Below are 17,493 nucleotides of genomic sequence, written 5' to 3' on the forward strand. Positions count from 1 at the left end.
AAAATGGTACGTTGTCAGACACCGACCGACCCTTGAACAGCATGGCCAGGCGGCTCACTTCACCGGTTTTCCGGCCGAGCAAAGGACGAGGAAGCTGCCCTGTTCCTTGCATTTTAGCAACGATTCAGCCGACTGCTTTTGTATTCGAAGAGGAATGCGATGCTCTAAATGTAAGAATAATTGTCACACGAGTGCGTATGGTGTGGCCCTTTTAGGAGCCGCGTTCCCCATGGGTGGCGCCAGGACGAAGCCTTGTATCGAGGGCTGACTTTCAGTAGATTGCAGCGAGGAAGCTGCTCTGCTACTTCAGAAACCCCGAGCCAGAACCAGGTCGTTTACGAATGATTTGGCACCCGGCTTCCCCGCGAACGTGCTGTCGAGCGATGGAGGAGAGGGCCGCCGAACGCTTGTGGCGGTGCCTCGATCCAGGGTCTTACGGCATTCCTCACCGGGCAGGAGTCCACCCGGCTCTGAGAGGCCAACCGAAGATCCGGGCGCAACAGTATCGTCGCGTCTAATGGGGATTCGGACTTAGAGGCATTCAGTCATAATCCCTCAGATGGTAGCGTCGCACCGTTGGCTCCTCATCCAAGTGCACGTGCCAAATGTCTGAACCTGCGGTTCCTCTCATACTGAGCAGGATTACTAATGCGACGACACAGTATCAGTAGAGTAAAACTAACCTTTCTCACGACGGTCTAAACTGAGCTCACGTTCCCTATTAGTGGGTGAACAATCCAACGCTTGGTGAATTCTGCTTCACAATGATAGGAAGAGCCGACATCGAAGGATCAAAAAGCGACGTCGCTATGAACGTTTGGCCACCTCAAGCCAGTTATCCCTGTGGTAACTTTTCTGACACCTCTTGCTTAAAACCCAAAAAGTCGAAAGGATCGTGAGGCCCCACTTGCATGGTCTGTACTCGTACTGAAAATCAAGATCAAGCGAGCTTTTGCCCTTCTGCTCCACGGGAGGTTTTTGTCCTCCCTGAGCTCACCTTAGGACACGTGCGTTACCGTTTGACAAGTGTACCGCCCCAGTCAAACTCTCCACCAGACACCGTCCCCGGAGCTGGTCGTGCCCGGCACCACGAACGGTGTTCGGGCTCCGGAGGCACTTTGAGCCAGAAGGGAGAGCCCCCCGCAGGGCTCGCCTCCTCGCCTCACCGGGTAAGTGAAAAAACGATCAGAGTAGTGGTATTTCACCGCCGGCACCCAGAGCCAGGAGGGACGAGCACCTCCCACTTATCCTACACCTCTCATGCCTTTTCACCATGCCAGCCTAGAGTCAAGCTCAACAGGGTCTTTTTTCCCCGCTGATTCCGCCAAGCCCGTTCCCTTGGCTGTGGTTTCGCTGGATAATAGATAGGGACAGTGGTAATCTTGTTCATCCATTCATGCGCGTCACTAATTAGATTACGAGGCTTTTGGCTATTTTTAATTCGGCTCTTTCGTGCCGATCTTTTCCGGGTTAAGTGGCCCGTCCATAACCATCGTCAAATAGTGTAATGCGCAAGATGTTATAATCATTGCGAGATTCCCATGTGGTAACTGGTTTGGCGTCGCTCTGATGTCCGGAACCAAAGACAAACAGAGAATGGGGGTCTATCATACCAGGACCCCCAGGCTGGTTTATGCCATGGAAATAGTGCCCCAAGCTGTCAACACCGTGCTGCTGGACTCCGTTGGTAACCGATATTAGAGTCAGTAAATACCAGGACGCTCATACTGGTGTCCACGTACTATCTCTGCTGTGTTTCACTGGAGTGCAGCGTTTCTTGTGCTGAAAATATCTCAGGTCCCCATCAGGGGGCGTTGGGTGGGCGGGTGTGTGTGTCGAACACACGGTGTTCTCGGCTGCCATGTCAGGCTTCGTCCACCGCTAGAGTGGTTGTTGAATCGGCATGCTGCTCACGCTGGTGGCGGTGCCCATGCTGGCAGGGATAATTGGTCCGGCTCGATCGGCGTCAATGTGCGCGATAGTCCCATCGCCAGATAGCGCTCGCAGATCGTCCACGAGGCTTTAGCGCGTCACCCCCCTTGGCACCAGATACTGGTGATCCTTGAGCTCATTTATAAGCATCTACGTTATGAATCTAACACTCGCATGGATATTATTTTTTGAGATATCTCTTTTAATTGCAAAATCATAGCAATGAATTCATTGATATCCTCTTTTGCAATTGGCACATGTTTCTTTAGCATGGTTCTGTATGAATAGTCATTTTTAATGACTTTGCCATCGTCGTGTATTGTCGCGCTACTATGAGGAGTTAGCCTGTTGTTCTATTGCTCAGTTTAACAACCTAACCATTGGGGTTTAATTTACAGATAGATGAGTAGGATATCTGCTGGAGTACTCTTGTGGTAATTCCGATCATAATTGTGTTCGCATATTAGAGTGTTTTTTTATATTAAAGTTGTTTAACACAGAAAAGTCTGAGTGGTTCCTTCCTAAGTTCATGCATAATTATCTTAAATTTCAGAACTGTATCCTGCGGCGAAGATCTGAATCCTGAGACCGGACATAATTACACTAAAATCATAACCAGTAAATGTTTAATCGAGAATCATGATTGATCACATTACACTTACACTCAATGAATATGAACACTCACGTTTGATTTAATCAATTTAGCCTAATTTGCTAAATTACATACATTGTGATAATTTGTATAATTTGCATAATTAAAAAAAATTCGATATTTTACATTTTTCATTACATTTCTTTTTTATTTTTCACAACACAATATATACAACAGGAGCGAGTTGGGCGATGCTTTTGCGACTCGTGGTATAGCAGGTTTTGCATTGATCCCGAAGGAGTCCCCCTCATGCTGCTCGTAGACGACGCCGAGCAGCGCCACCTGGCAGTGCCGCTGGGAGCCGAACTCCTCGCAAAGCGAGCAGCTGAGCGTTCGGCAGGAGGAGGAGGAGTAGCAGTCCATGTTCACGCTCTTTCTTCTCTTGCTCCGCGCGACTCCGCATCCTTGTGGCCACCGGGGCCCCTGGGGGCACCACCACCACAACAACCACAACGACGATGACACTGGCAAAACAACAACACTTGGAGGATGATTGTTAACACAGAGGTAACAATCAATAATGCCACTGGGAGGACAACAACATATTTCAACAACGATGATATGTGGAGAACAACAACAGTGATGATGACGGTGATTAGCGATGACAGAGACAACAATGATCACAACGATAATTGGTTCTTTACCCTTCTATCTGGCAACAAAACTGACACCTTTTTACAAGGAGTCATGTTTGCATAGACCGCAATACCTGCAGTCATAATGCAAACAAAAGAACATAACTCTGATAATGTGCACTGTCCTTAAAGTTAATTGATCCACACCCGAGACAGCTTTCCTTAGAGCCTAGTCTCATATGGGTTGGACCAGATGACGCCAAAAGGCGCACAACTCAAAGACAATGCACCATCAGAGTATGAGAGCTCGGGGTAAGCATCTACACTATGGGAACCTCATTTGCCAGTAAAAATATGATAATTGGTTCTTTACCCTTCTATCTGGCAACAAAACTGACACCTTTTTACAAGGAGTCATGTTTGCATAGACCGCAATACCTGCAGTCATAATGCAAACAAAAGAACATAACTCTGATAATGTGCACTGTCCTTAAAGTTCATTGATCCACACCCGAGACAGCTTTCCTTAGAGCCTAGTCTCATATGGGTTGGACCAGATGACGCCAAAAGGCGCACATAAGGACAGTGCACATTATCAGAGTTATGTTCTTTTGTTTGCATTATGACTGCAGGTATTGCGGTCTATGCAAACATGACTCCTTGTAAAAAGGTGTCAGTTTTGTTGCCAGATAGAAGGGTAAAGAACCAATTATCATATTTTTACTGGCAAATGAGGTTCCCATAGTGTAGATGCTTACCCCGAGCTCTCATACTCTGATGGTGCATTGTCTTTGAGTTGTGCGCCTTTTGGCGTCATCTGGTCCAACCCATATGAGACTAGGCTCTAAGGAAAGCTGTCTCGGGTGTGGATCAATGAACTTTAAGGACAGTGCACATTATCAGAGTTATGTTCTTTTGTTTGCATTATGACTGCAGGTATTGCGGTCTATGCAAACATGACTCCTTGTAAAAAGGTGTCAGTTTTGTTGCCAGATAGAAGGGTAAAGAACCAATTATCATATTTTTACTGGCAAATGAGGTTCCCATAGTGTAGATGCTTACCCCGAGCTCTCATACTCTGATGGTGCATTGTCTTTGAGTTGTGCGCCTTTTGGCGTCATCTGGTCCAACCCATATGAGACTAGGCTCTAAGGAAAGCTGTCTCGGGTGTGGATCAATGAACTTTAAGGACAGTGCACATTATCAGAGTTATGTTCTTTTGTTTGCATTATGACTGCAGGTATTGCGGTCTATGCAAACATGACTCCTTGTAAAAAGGTGTCAGTTTTGTTGCCAGATAGAAGGGTAAAGAACCAATTATCATATTTTTACTGGCAAATGAGGTTCCCATAGTGTAGATGCTTACCCCGAGCTCTCATACTCTGATGGTGCATTGTCTTTGAGTTGTGCGCCTATTGGCGTCATCTGGTCCAACCCATATGAGACTAGGCTCTAAGGAAAGCTGTCTCGGGTGTGGATCAATGAACTTTAAGGACAGTGCACATTATCAGAGTTATGTTCTTTTGTTTGCATTATGACTGCAGGTATTGCGGTCTATGCAAACATGACTCCTTGTAAAAAGGTGTCAGTTTTGTTGCCAGATAGAAGGGTAAAGAACCAATTATCATATTTTTACTGGCAAATGAGGTTCCCATAGAGAATGATCACAACCACAATAACAACATGGCAATTAGCACCACCACTAACACGACTAGCCATAGCACTACAACCACACCCCCACAACAACCACCACCAACACGACTAGCCATAGCACTACAACCACACCCCCACAACAACCACCACCAACACGACTAGCCATAGCACTACAACCACACCTCGCAACCACCACCAGCACCAACAACACGAGTAGCCATAGCACTGCAACCACACCCTGCACCACCAACAACACGAGTAGCCAGAGCACTGCAACCAGACCCCACAACCACCATCACTGCCAACAAAAAACCCAACTACCAACAATAATAACATTTCTAGACAGAACAATACGACGATTACCAGCCCTGCCCTCTCGTGCTGTGCTGCCTTGCCCACCTTCCACTGAGACTGCCCTCCCCCTACCCACCCCCAGCTTTGACCTTCAACCCGGCAGGCATGTCCAAAGTCTGGCCCGCGGGCCAATCACGGCCCGCGGTCAGATTTCATACGGCCTGCAGCTTCGGTCTTATAAATCATAAAACTTTAAAGATGTAATTCCTCCTTTCACCACACGGTGGCAGCACCATTCTAATTCTATCTGGCTCTGCATCCGTGCCGCAAACCCTTCTCGAGTCATTTCTGCCATGGCGACTGCAAAAAAAGAAATGTGGTCATTCGCTAAGAAAATGCTGAGCTTATTCGGCTCCACATATTTGTGTGAGCAAACATTCTCAGTCATGAACTTAAACAAGAACCGATTGAGGTCAAGGATGAGTTACTCCCACTTGCGTGACATTTTCCGCATCTCAACCACTGCCCTCAAGCCAGACCTGGTCTCTTTACTGAAATATAGATATCAGTATCACCCTTCTCATTAGTGTCAGCAAGTTATCTGTTCCTTGATCAATCTGAAATTGAGTGTTTTGAACGGTAACATCTGTCACTATTAACAGTGAAAAGCCTAAATCACACTAATGCACTTGGACTTATGGCATTTGTTTTATTAAACTCTTGAATAAGATTTGGTTATAACTGTTGATGTTATGTGCCTGTAGATGTGACACAAACTATTGCTTTCTGAAAGATATTGTAAAAGACAAGGGCAAAATTCACTTGTTTTAAAGTTTAATGATAACAGACCACTTTGCATTACTTATACCTCCTGTTTAAAATGTTCATGAGGCAAAGCTATTTAACTCATGGAAATTTAAGGTATTCTATACAGTTTGTTCAATGTTATCTGACTGAATGAAAGGCAGAATTGTGTTTTTAGAGTTGTTCACGTCTGCCTGAGTGGCTTATATTTGGTTACATTGTCATTTGAAAAATAAAGGTAATTGTGACAATGAAAATTGTTTTATAACAGTGTGTATGTTCACGTAACTTTTGTGGTTAAAAAAAATGTCAAAAGGAACTATTGGCCCCCGGGCATCTTCACTTTATCAAATGTGGTCCTCTTTGCAAAAGGTTTGGACACCCCTGTTCTACCGTAATACTGTTCCCTACCCAGCCTTGCCCTCCTCTACACTCCCCTACCAAGCCATGCCCTTCTACCACAATACTCTACCTTATCCAGCCTTGCCCTCCTCTACAATCCCCCTATCCAGCTTTGTCCTTCAACCGCAATACCGTACTCTGCACAGCATTGCCCTCCTATACCCTCCCCTATACAGCCATGCCCTTCTACCCTAATACTCTACCCTACCCAACCTTGCCTTCTCTCGCCCTGCCTATTCATCCATGCCCTTCCCTGCACTCAGCTTCCCAGACTTGCCCTCCCCATCTCCTACCCTACCCTATACCCTGCCCTTCCCTCCCCTCCTTCACTGCCCCTACACCTGCCCCCTGCTCTTCTCCCTGGCCCAGTCGTGCCCTGTCCTTTGCCACTGCCCTGCCCCCTGTCCTCACGCTGCTGCTGCGTGTAGATGTGGATGATGTTGTGGACGAGGAGGTTGCACTGCTGGAGGCCGTACACGATGTGGCGCTCCAGCAACACCTATTGGGGCACCACGGGCAGCCCCCCCCCCCAATCCAAGCCTGGGGGTTACAGAGGGACAGGGAGGGGAGGAGGGGAGCGAGGGGACAGTGAACAGGTGAGCGTGCATGCGGCCAGCCTCGTGGCTACAGCTGCCAAACAGGCGGACAACCTCGTAACTATGGCCTCCCCTAGGTCGACTCAGCCTTAAATGAGTCGTACCTGGTGCGGCGTGTAAAACACCAGGGCTAGGGGATACAAAGGACATGTGATTGTCACACCACCCCCTCGTAAGCACAACGTGCCGGCATCCGTAGGAGCTGCTCCCTCACAGCACTTCCACCACAAGTTTACGAAGGCTGCAGGGGAGAGCTGTGTGCAGGCGTTGTCTGTGTCTGCGCTGCACGCAGCTGTGAGTGGGGAGCGGTAGTGGAGTGGTTCCCGCGCTGCGCTACGAACCCCACCAGCCGGGTTCGATTCCCGCTCACGGCCAACATCCGCAACGAATATCCGAACTTGGTCCTGGGCCTCCTCTAGGTCGACTCAACCTTCAATGAGTAATACTTGTGTGTAAAAATTTCCACTGGGGAGACAAAGGCGGCCGGACATGATGCTGGCCACCCACCCCGTCGTGTGCCGTTCCGACCAGCTGGTTCACACCACTTGCTGCAACAGTCTATGAAGGCTATACGGGGGAGCTGTGTGAGTGTATGTGTGTGCCTCAAATATTGGAAGAAGTCACCCCTTGTGAGTGGCTGGCTGAGGTGCCATCTGTTGAGGAAGTACAGTTCTGAAGGCGATCCAGAGTCTGAGACCAGGAAAGACACCGGGCAGAGATGATCTCCCAAGCGAAATGCTGAGGGAGGGTGGCGTTTGTGCACAGACTGCCCTACATGACATCATAACAACAGTCTGGACCACTGGACGGGTTCCGCAGGATTGGAAGGATGCCCTGGTGGCCCCCCTCTTTAAGAAGGAGGACCGCACAGACTGTAACAACTACAGGGGCATCTCACTCCTCAGTGTGCCGGGAAAGGTCCTGGCAAGGATTAAAAATATTCAACATCGCCCTGCTAGGCACGCTGAGGAGAGGCTTGGGGAGCCCTAATGCAGTTTCAGGAAAGGGCGGTCCTGCACAGATGCCATATTTTCTGTCCGTCTGCTATAGCAGAGGTGTAGGGAATTCCAACAAGACCTACATCTCTGCTTTATTGACCTGGTCAAGGCCTATGATACCATCAGTAGGCCTGGGCTGTGGGTTGTTCTTCGTGCTTTCGGAGTCCCTGACCCTCTGCTCACGATCATTAAAGACCTTCATGATGGTGAGTGGGCCCGGGTAAAACTACGTGGCCGGGAGTCAGAGCCATTCCCTGTATACCTTGGGGTGCGACAGGGATGTCCTCTGGCTCCAACATTATTTAACATCCATTTTTACCGCGTAGTTCGTGAAGCCTTCAATAGCTGTACCGGGGGAAATTCCATTTGGTACAGATATAATGGGCGGCTGATCGATGCCCGGGCGCGATCAAGGGATGGCTCCCTATTGGTCAACCACGTTATGTATGCCGATGATTTGGTAATAGCTGCTCATTCAGAGGAGGAGTTGGAGAAGCTGCTGCTGAGACTGGAGCGTGCCACTAAGAGGTGGGGCCCTACCATCAGCCCCACCAAAACTAAGCACCTTCCTGGGTATTTTGTACCATCGGACACTCCACCCCCACAACTCCCAATCGGTGATGGGGCAGTAGTGGAGAGAGTGGAGAGTTTCCCATACATGAGCAGTGTGCTTATGACCGGCTCCAGTTTAACAGCAGAGGTATCCGAATCAGTCGAGCGGCAATATCTTTCCATCGGTTGCGTAACGCTGTGTGGAAGCTACCTGGTCTGTCGCTCCGCACGAAGCTTCAGGTCTTCTCGGCCACAGTCATTCCCTCCCTTCTCTACGCTTCCGAAACGTGGACCCCCCTAATGGAGCATCTTCGCCAGTTGGAAACATTTAGGCTGGCCTGCCTACGATCCATCCTGGGTTTAACCAGGCTGGATTGTGTGAGGAGCTCACAAATCCTTGAAAGATCTGGGCAAAGTCCCATCGGTGAGCTCCTCCGGCAGGCAAGGCTGCGTTGGCTGGGTCATGTAGCCCGCATGCCCAGCCACCGCATGCCTAAACAGCTTTTGTTCGGCCGGATCGAGGGGGCTAAACGGGCGTGGCACGGGCTAGAGAAGAGATGGAGTGATGTGGTACAGGAGGACGTGGAGCTGAGTGGACTTGCCGATGACTGGTACCAGCGGTGTCAAGATCGGCCTCTGTGGAGGAGGCTCGTGAAGGACGCTAATGGGCAGTTGGAGGCAGTCTCCCTCCAACAACAACGGAGGGCAGAGGAGCGACGCTCACAACAACGAGCGGAGCGCCGGGTGGCTAAAGCACAGCAAGTTGGTACAGTAGGAGGCACAGGTGGTGCATCAGCCAGTCATCTCGGTCATCTCAGTCAGTCGACCCGTGGCACCTGGGTCTGCCCCGTGACCTCCTGCCAGCGGGCATTCGACACTTCACGTGGCCTCAAGGTGCATATGGCCTGGCACAAGCGACGTGGTGACGTCACCGCCACTTAGTGGCGAATGGCGGTTGTTGTTGTTGTGTGTGAGTGTAGTGTACGTGTCTGTGTGTGTGTAGTGTACGTGTCTGTGTGTCTGTGTGTGTGAGTGTAGTGCAGTCCTCTATCCTCTCCTCGTCCACCCCTCCTACAGCCGTCCACCATCGGCTCCTCCTCACTCGTCTCCATCAAGTTCAACTTTCCATTGGTCCACCTTGCTCAAACTCCTCACCTCCTCCTCTCCCTCACTCGCCGTCCACCCACAGGGCTTCTTGTCCACCTCGTCCCCCCTCCTCCTCCTCTCCTTGCACACCTCGTCCGCGACTCTCTCTTCCACCCGTCGTGTGTGGAGACGACGAGGAAGAGGAGGGGAATGTTCCTCGTCTCCTCCTCCTCCTGCCCCATGTCACGAGAGACGCCCGCCTAGAGAGAGGTCACCGTGGCTCAGGGAAGAACAAATCCCCCTCCCCCCAAACTCACTCCCAACATGGACTCGTCTGTCCATAGCGGGAACCTCACTGTTCCCCTAGTCAAACACCCAATGTGAACTCGTCCGTAACTGCCCCCCCCCCCGCCAAAGAAAAGTATCAGATTCAATGTATAGTCGAACAGTCCAAACCGACAACCGCTACGGTGGCGTCCCCACGGCGCCTGTGCCAAGATAGGTGCACTCTGAGGCCACGTCAAGTGTCAAAGGAGGTCACGGGACAGCCCTCCATTGTTGTTGAGGGGCGACTGCCTCCCACGGAGCAGCAGCGTCCTTCACGAGTCTCCTCCTCCACAGAGGTCGATCTTGACACCGCTGGTAGCGGTCTACGGCAAGTCCATTCAGCTCCACGTCCTCCCATCAGATACCGAACCATTGTAAACCCGCAATGGTGTAATGCCGTGTTGTCATTCCACTGCTGGATGAAGGCCTCGGGTCGTCACGGTGCCGATATGTTAACTACCTCGCCCGGTATGCAGGAGTTCGTGGGTTGGATCCAGACTCTGAGGCCGCCTGTATATTTTAATTTTGAGTGTCTATCTCCCCATAGATTTTTCTCCAGGTCTTCCGGGTTTTCCCTTCCCCATTTAGAATCAACGTGCATTTAGAGTAACTGGCTGCTCGACATTTCCACACGTCCACTTCGCTAAGCTATCAATGTCGGTTCTGAAAAACAGCTACATAGCTCAGTGGGGCTCACCCAGTACAATACAAATATATCGCAAAATAAATATGTAGTGCCTGAAAGTACGCGTCACGTGCAGAGGTCGGTGTGCGCGTACGCGGCGTACAGTGGAAGCAAATAAGGACACGAGGCGCTGATTGGCTGGTCGGTGTTGTTGTCAGGATGTGTGGCCGCGCTGTCTGAAGATGGTAGCAGGTGGCAGGGAGTAATTAAGGATGCAGGGCGCTGATTGGCCGAGAGGGTGTTGTTGTCGCAGAGTGGCGCCGCATTGTCTGGAAAAACATGCCAAGTGGCAGCGGGGGCTGGGGGCGAGTGGCGTCGCGGGGGATGCCCCTGATTAATTGGGAATTCATTGGCTCGGGGATAAAGACGGGTTTTTGGAGGAGACAAGAGTTTGCGCCTGGGAGGAGACATAGGATGGAAGAGTCGGAGCAGCAGAGCTAATAACAGTATAGGGTAGCAGTGGAGAAGCATAGGGTAGCAGTGGAGAAGCGTAGGGTAGCAGTGGAGAAGTGTAGGGTAGCAGTGGAGAAGTGTAGAGTAACAGTGAGACGACGAAGCAGTAGGAAGCGGCTGGAGTGTGGGAAGAGAAGCTGATGTAGTTATGACGGAGTGGAACGGCGGAGCTGATAAAGAGCAGCCGAACTGTGGTGGAGAAAGTGGAGAGGAGAGTCGACGGAGGAGTGAAGGGGAACGAGTGAGGCCGGTGGAACGCGGCGAGCGAGCGGAGAGCGTGGAGGAGAACTGTGGATCGGTGCTAGCGGGAGGAACATTGAGCGATGTTGGATGGAGGAGTATTGAGCGAAATAAGCGGAATAAAGTAACGAGGAAAGACAAGAAGCTGTCGTGTCGGTTTGAGCACTACAACTGGAGTCAGAAGTGATTGAAGACCCGCGCCGACATGTCAAAGAAAGTCACGAAGAGGAGGAACGTACCGGCAGGCTCGTCGGCCGACAGCAGCGATGCAGACGTGATACCCCCATAGGGGCTGGAGGCTGCCGCTCCCTCGACGGACGTGGCTGATGGGGCACCTCCGCGGGAGGAGGGCGACCCGGACGACGATGGCGAATCAAGCCCACCTCACGTGTGGAGGGCTGCGATGGCTGAGTGGGAGGCCAGGATGACGGCGCTTGCGAAGGAGTTCGAACGATTCATGCTAACAATACGGGAGGCGCCGACGGGTTTGGATCAGCCGCGCACGAGCTCGCGACACCTGCCGTGGCCGGCAGAGCTGCTGTGTCTCCCGATACGCCAGGAGCAGAGCCGGACGCCAATGAGGCACCGGGGTCGCCGACTCCGGGCTCACGACGCCGGCTGCACGTGGAACGTTTTGATGCGAAAGCATTTACACGACGGTTTCGAGCAGCGTATGAGTCGCTCGGGTGGACGGAAGGTGACGCGTTACGGGCCCTGCTGACGGCCCTGGACGACGATGCACTGGCGGCGTTCTACGGCTTCTCTGTGGAAGTTCGCTCGTCATTGACGGAGACATTCGCGGCAATGCAGGACATTTACGAGCCGCGATTGGTCGCCAAACGCAAGTTTCAGTTAAGGCGGCGGGCGGAGACGGAATCTCCCCTCGCGTACCGCAGTGCACTGTTGAGCCTCGACCAAGCGGCTTACCCGGCGATGGACCATGCCGCGCTTGACTCCTTGGCCCAGGAGAAGCTGTTGCTGATGGCGAAGGAGCTACGGGTTGTCCTTTCACTTCCCAGCAACAGCGACGACGACGGGTCGTCTTTGCAGATCGCCAGGAACATCCAAGCCAACCTGGATCTTCAGGACGAACCAGCGGCGGTGACGGCACATCCTCTGGTGGTATGCGCCGGCGCGGCCGGGGGCCCCTCGGAGTTGGAGGAACCGGGATCGCTGGCGGCAGTGGCCGCACGGCCGCTTGTGAGCCTGCCTCGCCGCCCCGGGACGTACGGGGGTGGTGCTCCGCGGACATGCTACGAGTGCGGGCGTCGAGGACACTTCGCACGGGACTGCTGGAGATGGAGAGGCGTCTTCTCGAGGACGTCGGGAGACTACAACCGCAGATTCTCCCCATTCCAGGACCAACAGGCGAGTCGTGACATATTTAATACACGGCCGTATCCTTCACCTCACCCATCCGCGACACCACACACTGTAAATTCCCCTTCGTATGATTTGCACGGAAATGCTGTATGGGGTGCGTTGGCTCATCGTGTTTTGTGAGCCGCACCGGGTTCGTCGGATGTGATGGCGCTTGTTCAAGGGGTACAGGTTAGAGTCATTGTCAATACGAGGGCTTCTGCGACCCTCATTTATTTGCAAACTTTTCGGTTATTGCCAACCTCGCCCCAGGCTTTGGAACCAGTGGATAGCCCGTGTATTGCGGCAAATAGGGGCAGTTGGGAATTTTTGGTCGCGTGCTTGCAACGATTCAAGTTGGGGAGGTGTGTGTAACGGGATACATTTTGGTTTCAACTGTTCTGGCCGTGCCATGTTTGTTGGGCACAATTTTTTTGCAAAAGATGCCCATTAAGATATCAATAGAGAGGGGACGTTTTGAATTGCCATGGGGGAAATGCCTTACATTTTTGGGAACTCCATCTAAATGTGCTACGATGATTGTGGCAATGATTGTGACGATGATGACGATGATTGTGATGATGACGATGATTGTGACGATGATTGTGACGATGATGACGATGATGTTAAGTGTGCAACGTATGTGGTTATTAGTTCATGTAAATGCCGTGGTGCGGGCAGTGGTTAGTCGCAAAGTGCGTGTTCCACCTGCGACGCTGATGCTCGTGCCTTTGCGCTTGAAAAGGGCCTGCCATTGGATAACCTGGGGGGAAAGTGTATTGTTGACGCCGTCAAACGCCGTGGCACGGACACCCTCCTTGGTCGGAGCTTTTACGATGGTACGTTAGGGCCTGTCACGAGTGCGCACAGCGGAAGGCGCCGGCGCAACCATATCGAGTACCGTTGCAATCGATACGGGTTTCGCGGGTAAACAAAATTGTCGCCCTGGATATTTTGGGATTGTTCCCCATTACCCCGCGGGGTCACAAATATTTGCTGGTGGGGGTTAAGTACCTCACTCGGTGGCCTATGGCATGGCCGCTAGTGGACCAATCGGCAAGATCGATCGCGGAGGCCTTCCTGCAGGGTTACGTTTTTGATAAGGGTGCTTCGGAGCACCTGCTTACTGATCAGGGCACAAAAAGTTCTTCCCGCCTGTTGAAGGAAGTGTGTGACGCATTGGGTATGAAGAAAATTCAGACGTCCCCGTACCACCCGCAAACCGACGGGATGGTTGAGCGTCTTTATAGGACATTGACGTCTATGTTGTGCCAGCAGGTTAATTTGGCTCAAACAGATTGGGATCTACATGTTCCGGCGGCCCTGGCTGCTTACAGATTAGCCCCGCACGCCTCAACGGGGTATTCACCCTTTAATTCGATGTATGGTCGTGAACCGGAGTCCCCGGCCCTGGTCAAGCTGGGTGTCAAAACTAAAGGGAAGTTGTCAGCGGTGCCTGCCCCCATACAAGTGGCATTGGACCGTCTGAAGGAGGCTAGAGAGGCCTCGCTGGGGAATACGGAGCGGAGGCAGGCGGCTAATGAGCGCCTGCATGGTACACAGCCTCCGCGGGAGCCATGGCAAGTTGGAGACAGGACTTGGTTGCATTGTCCTATGGCGCCAGTGGGCACATCACCGAAATTTAATCGGCCCTGGCAGGGTTCCATTGAGATTGTGGAGGTTCGAAGGGACCAGAGTGTACGGATTTGGTGCGGTCGTCGATTGTGGCATGTTCACCCGTCACAGTTGAAGAAATATGTATTGCCTTATGATGCGTCATCTCCCATCCCTGAGCGGCCTGTATTGGATGTGTCCGACAGGCATGTTGTGCGGTGGCGTGAGAACGCACCTCAGCAGTTTTCCCCCCGTGTGTCTGCAGGATCACCAGTTTTGAGTCAGGTGCCGCCCCGGGATGCATGGGAATGGAATGCGGTCTCGCCAGAGAGCGGCCGGTGTGACGAGGAGAGGCGCACGTTACAGGCAGTACGCTGCTCCATGCCCATGGAGGGATGCTCCCAGCCCTTGTCCCCTGTTCACCGGGCCAGGGTGATGGACCGGCCGCGGGAACCCGCTCCCGAAGAGTGACTTTTTCTTGACATTCGGTGGCATTGTAGTCGTGTTGCGTTGTCAGGGGGTGTCGTGTAACTATGTATATAGGGGTTGTTGTGGGTTGCCGTGTGACGCGTGATGCTTAGCCGGGATGGCTAATTCTTTAAACATGGGGGGGGGGGGTGATGTAGTGCCTGAAAGTACGCATCACGCGCGGAGGTCGGTGTGCGCGCACGCGGCGTGGACTCAATCATTGTCAGTTTCAAGAAACCTTTTTCACAAGGAGAGTCCTGCACCTAATTGTTTGGCCGATCCTGCTGCCGAGCGTACGGCTTGCTCGGTTGCGATGCGCACTGGCGTGGAGGCAGCTCCTCACCGGATGTCCTCCACGATGGCTCTGCACGGATCCTCCACCGTTGGCCTCCTCCCCCTCCCCCACGTCTCCGTTGGCGTTTGTCGTCTCGGCTGTCCCCTCACCCACTGACGCGGCTGCTCCATCCGCGTTGGCCACTATGCCCGAGGCGACCTCCTCTACCACCTCGTTTTTCTTCTCCTCCGCCTCGTCAATGTTCCCCTCCACCTCGCCAGTCTTCTCCTCCACCTCGTAGGTCGAAGGTGCAAGGGCGAACTTCTGACAATCCTCTTCATCCCCTGGATTCAGTTCCATTCGGTTACAATGTCATCATCATCGATCATCACAAACCATGGTCTGAGCAGCAGGCATGCAATCATGCATTAATCCATGCATTTAAAAATACTCTTTATGCTTATTATACATTCATTGAGGTGTCCTTTTGAGAATACATAGGTGACGATTTATGCAAATCAAGTTCAAATGATATGTTACACTTACGGTAATGGTTACAAACATAACGGTGCAACAAGATGGGGAAACAATGAGCAACAATACAAATGAGACAGAAATAAGAATTTACTCCTGAATTAAATCACGCCAATCCATCACATTACTCATAAAGAAGGAGGGAGGGAGGGGAGGGGAGGGAGGGAAGGTCAGGGGCATTCATTGGTTTGGGGGGTTCAGACAGTGAGCTCCCTACACTTGGGGACCTGATTTCACCTCTTGTGAAAGCACGACTCTTGAACCCAGTAACATCTCTGTGATGCGGTGCACTAAAGCAAGCGATGCACGAGCTCTGTGAGCACCACTGCTGCCCCCTGAGTGCGGCTGTATCAGTATCATAGCTACCGGATGAGTCGGAGGTCTCTCCATCCTCGGACTCAGAATCTGACTTGGCCTTGGACTCCACGGAACCACTCTCCTCCTCCTCACTGCCATTGGTCATGTCAGAGTCTGAAACAGTAGCAGCAGCAGGTTTGAATGCCTGACAAACGAAAGACAAAAATAAATACATCTCGATATATATTTTTAACATGTTAAATAAGATTGTTTTCAATTTGTGCGCCACATTATATTTGCTCTTATAACAGGACCCTGCGGGGTGGGCTGGTAGGAACGAATAACCAAAGAATGGCTGGCCGCTTACGCACAATCGCTCCATTGTGTTGGCGTGTGCAGTAATTGGCCGCTTGCGCACAAGCGCTTCCACGTCCATCGCCCACCCTTTTGGCCTCGCCCCCCCTCCCTCCCGATACGTTCCTTTCATTGGCTACCATAGTCTGATGAGCTCCCCCCTCCCTCTCCCTCCCCCCTCAACTCGCTTTTAAGGGATTACATCTTGAATCATTGCCTCACTTGATACAGCTAATCTGGCTGTGACGGTCCCACCTGATGACGGAGACTTGTGTTGCCTCCGAAACGTCGTGAATTTTGTTTTTTATTTTACTTTCTACGTGACTTTACCGAAAAAACCTAAGAAGATGATTCCTTGCAGTCACGAAAGCTTCAAATCTAGAATATAAACATAATGTATTATTACACATGATTAGCCAAGAAAGCCCCACTGAGTCTAAAGGTTTTTGTAGGGTCCTGCCAAGTGTTTGCAGTAGGGGGCGATGTTGCTACACCTAATCGGACGATACGAAGGGAGAGTTTGAGGCCTAGTTCTAGGCTTTAGGCCTAGCTGTAGGCTTTAGGCCGCTGTGAGTTAATTTTTAATTTAAATGTTTTAATTATTAATGTAAAAGCTTTAAATTTAAATGTTTCTATTTAAAAACATCAGGGAATGTAACATTGTTAAACATTAACTCCCTTGCACACACGCGGGGGTACGATACGAAGGGAGAGTTTGAGGCCTAGTTCTAGGCTTTAGGCCTAGCTGTAGACTTTAGGCCGCTGTGAGTTAAATTTTAATTTAAAAGTTTAAATTAAAAGCTATCTCAGGGAATTATAAGGGAATGTTACACTTGTTTAGCCAGGAAAGCCTCATTAATTTGAATGTTTTAATTAAAAGCTATCTGAGGGAATTATAAGGGAATGTTACACTTGTTTAGCCAGGAAAGCCTCACTGAGTCTAAAGGTTTTTGTAGGGTCATGCCAAGTGTTTGCAGTAGGGGGCGATGTTGCTACACCTAATCGGACATTGGACGGACGGACGGACGATATAATCTATTGTAGGCTGGTTCACTTCGTTCCTACCAGTATAAACTTGCTGCCAACTCGATGCGTTGGAAACGCCCAGTGCTCCGCCAATTGTTGTGAGCGTCGCTCCTCTGCCCTCTGTTGTTAATGGAGGGAGACTGCATCCAACTGCCCAGTATCATCATTCGCGAACCTCTTTAAAATGCTGATCTTGATACCGCTGGAACCAGTCATCGGCCTTGACCTCACCCCACAAGAGTGCAATTTTTACCGCTCAACATCAAAACACAATGATGGGTCGCTTGCACCAATCACACAACATCACAGCATTGACTC

The 17,493-nt window shown here is 51.2% G+C and overlaps 1 pseudogene; it reads right to left on the reverse strand.

The window, feature by feature from the left end:
- Nucleotides 1–246: 246 nt before the first annotated feature.
- LOC144943375 (28S ribosomal RNA) lies at nucleotides 247–1,322 on the reverse strand (annotated as a pseudogene).
- Between the last annotated feature and the right edge of the window lie 16,171 nt (nucleotides 1,323–17,493).

Source organism: Lampetra fluviatilis, chromosome 30 (genome assembly GCF_964198595.1).
Source record: "Lampetra fluviatilis chromosome 30, kcLamFluv1.1, whole genome shotgun sequence".
Classification (NCBI taxonomy): domain Eukaryota; kingdom Metazoa; phylum Chordata; class Hyperoartia; order Petromyzontiformes; family Petromyzontidae; genus Lampetra; species Lampetra fluviatilis.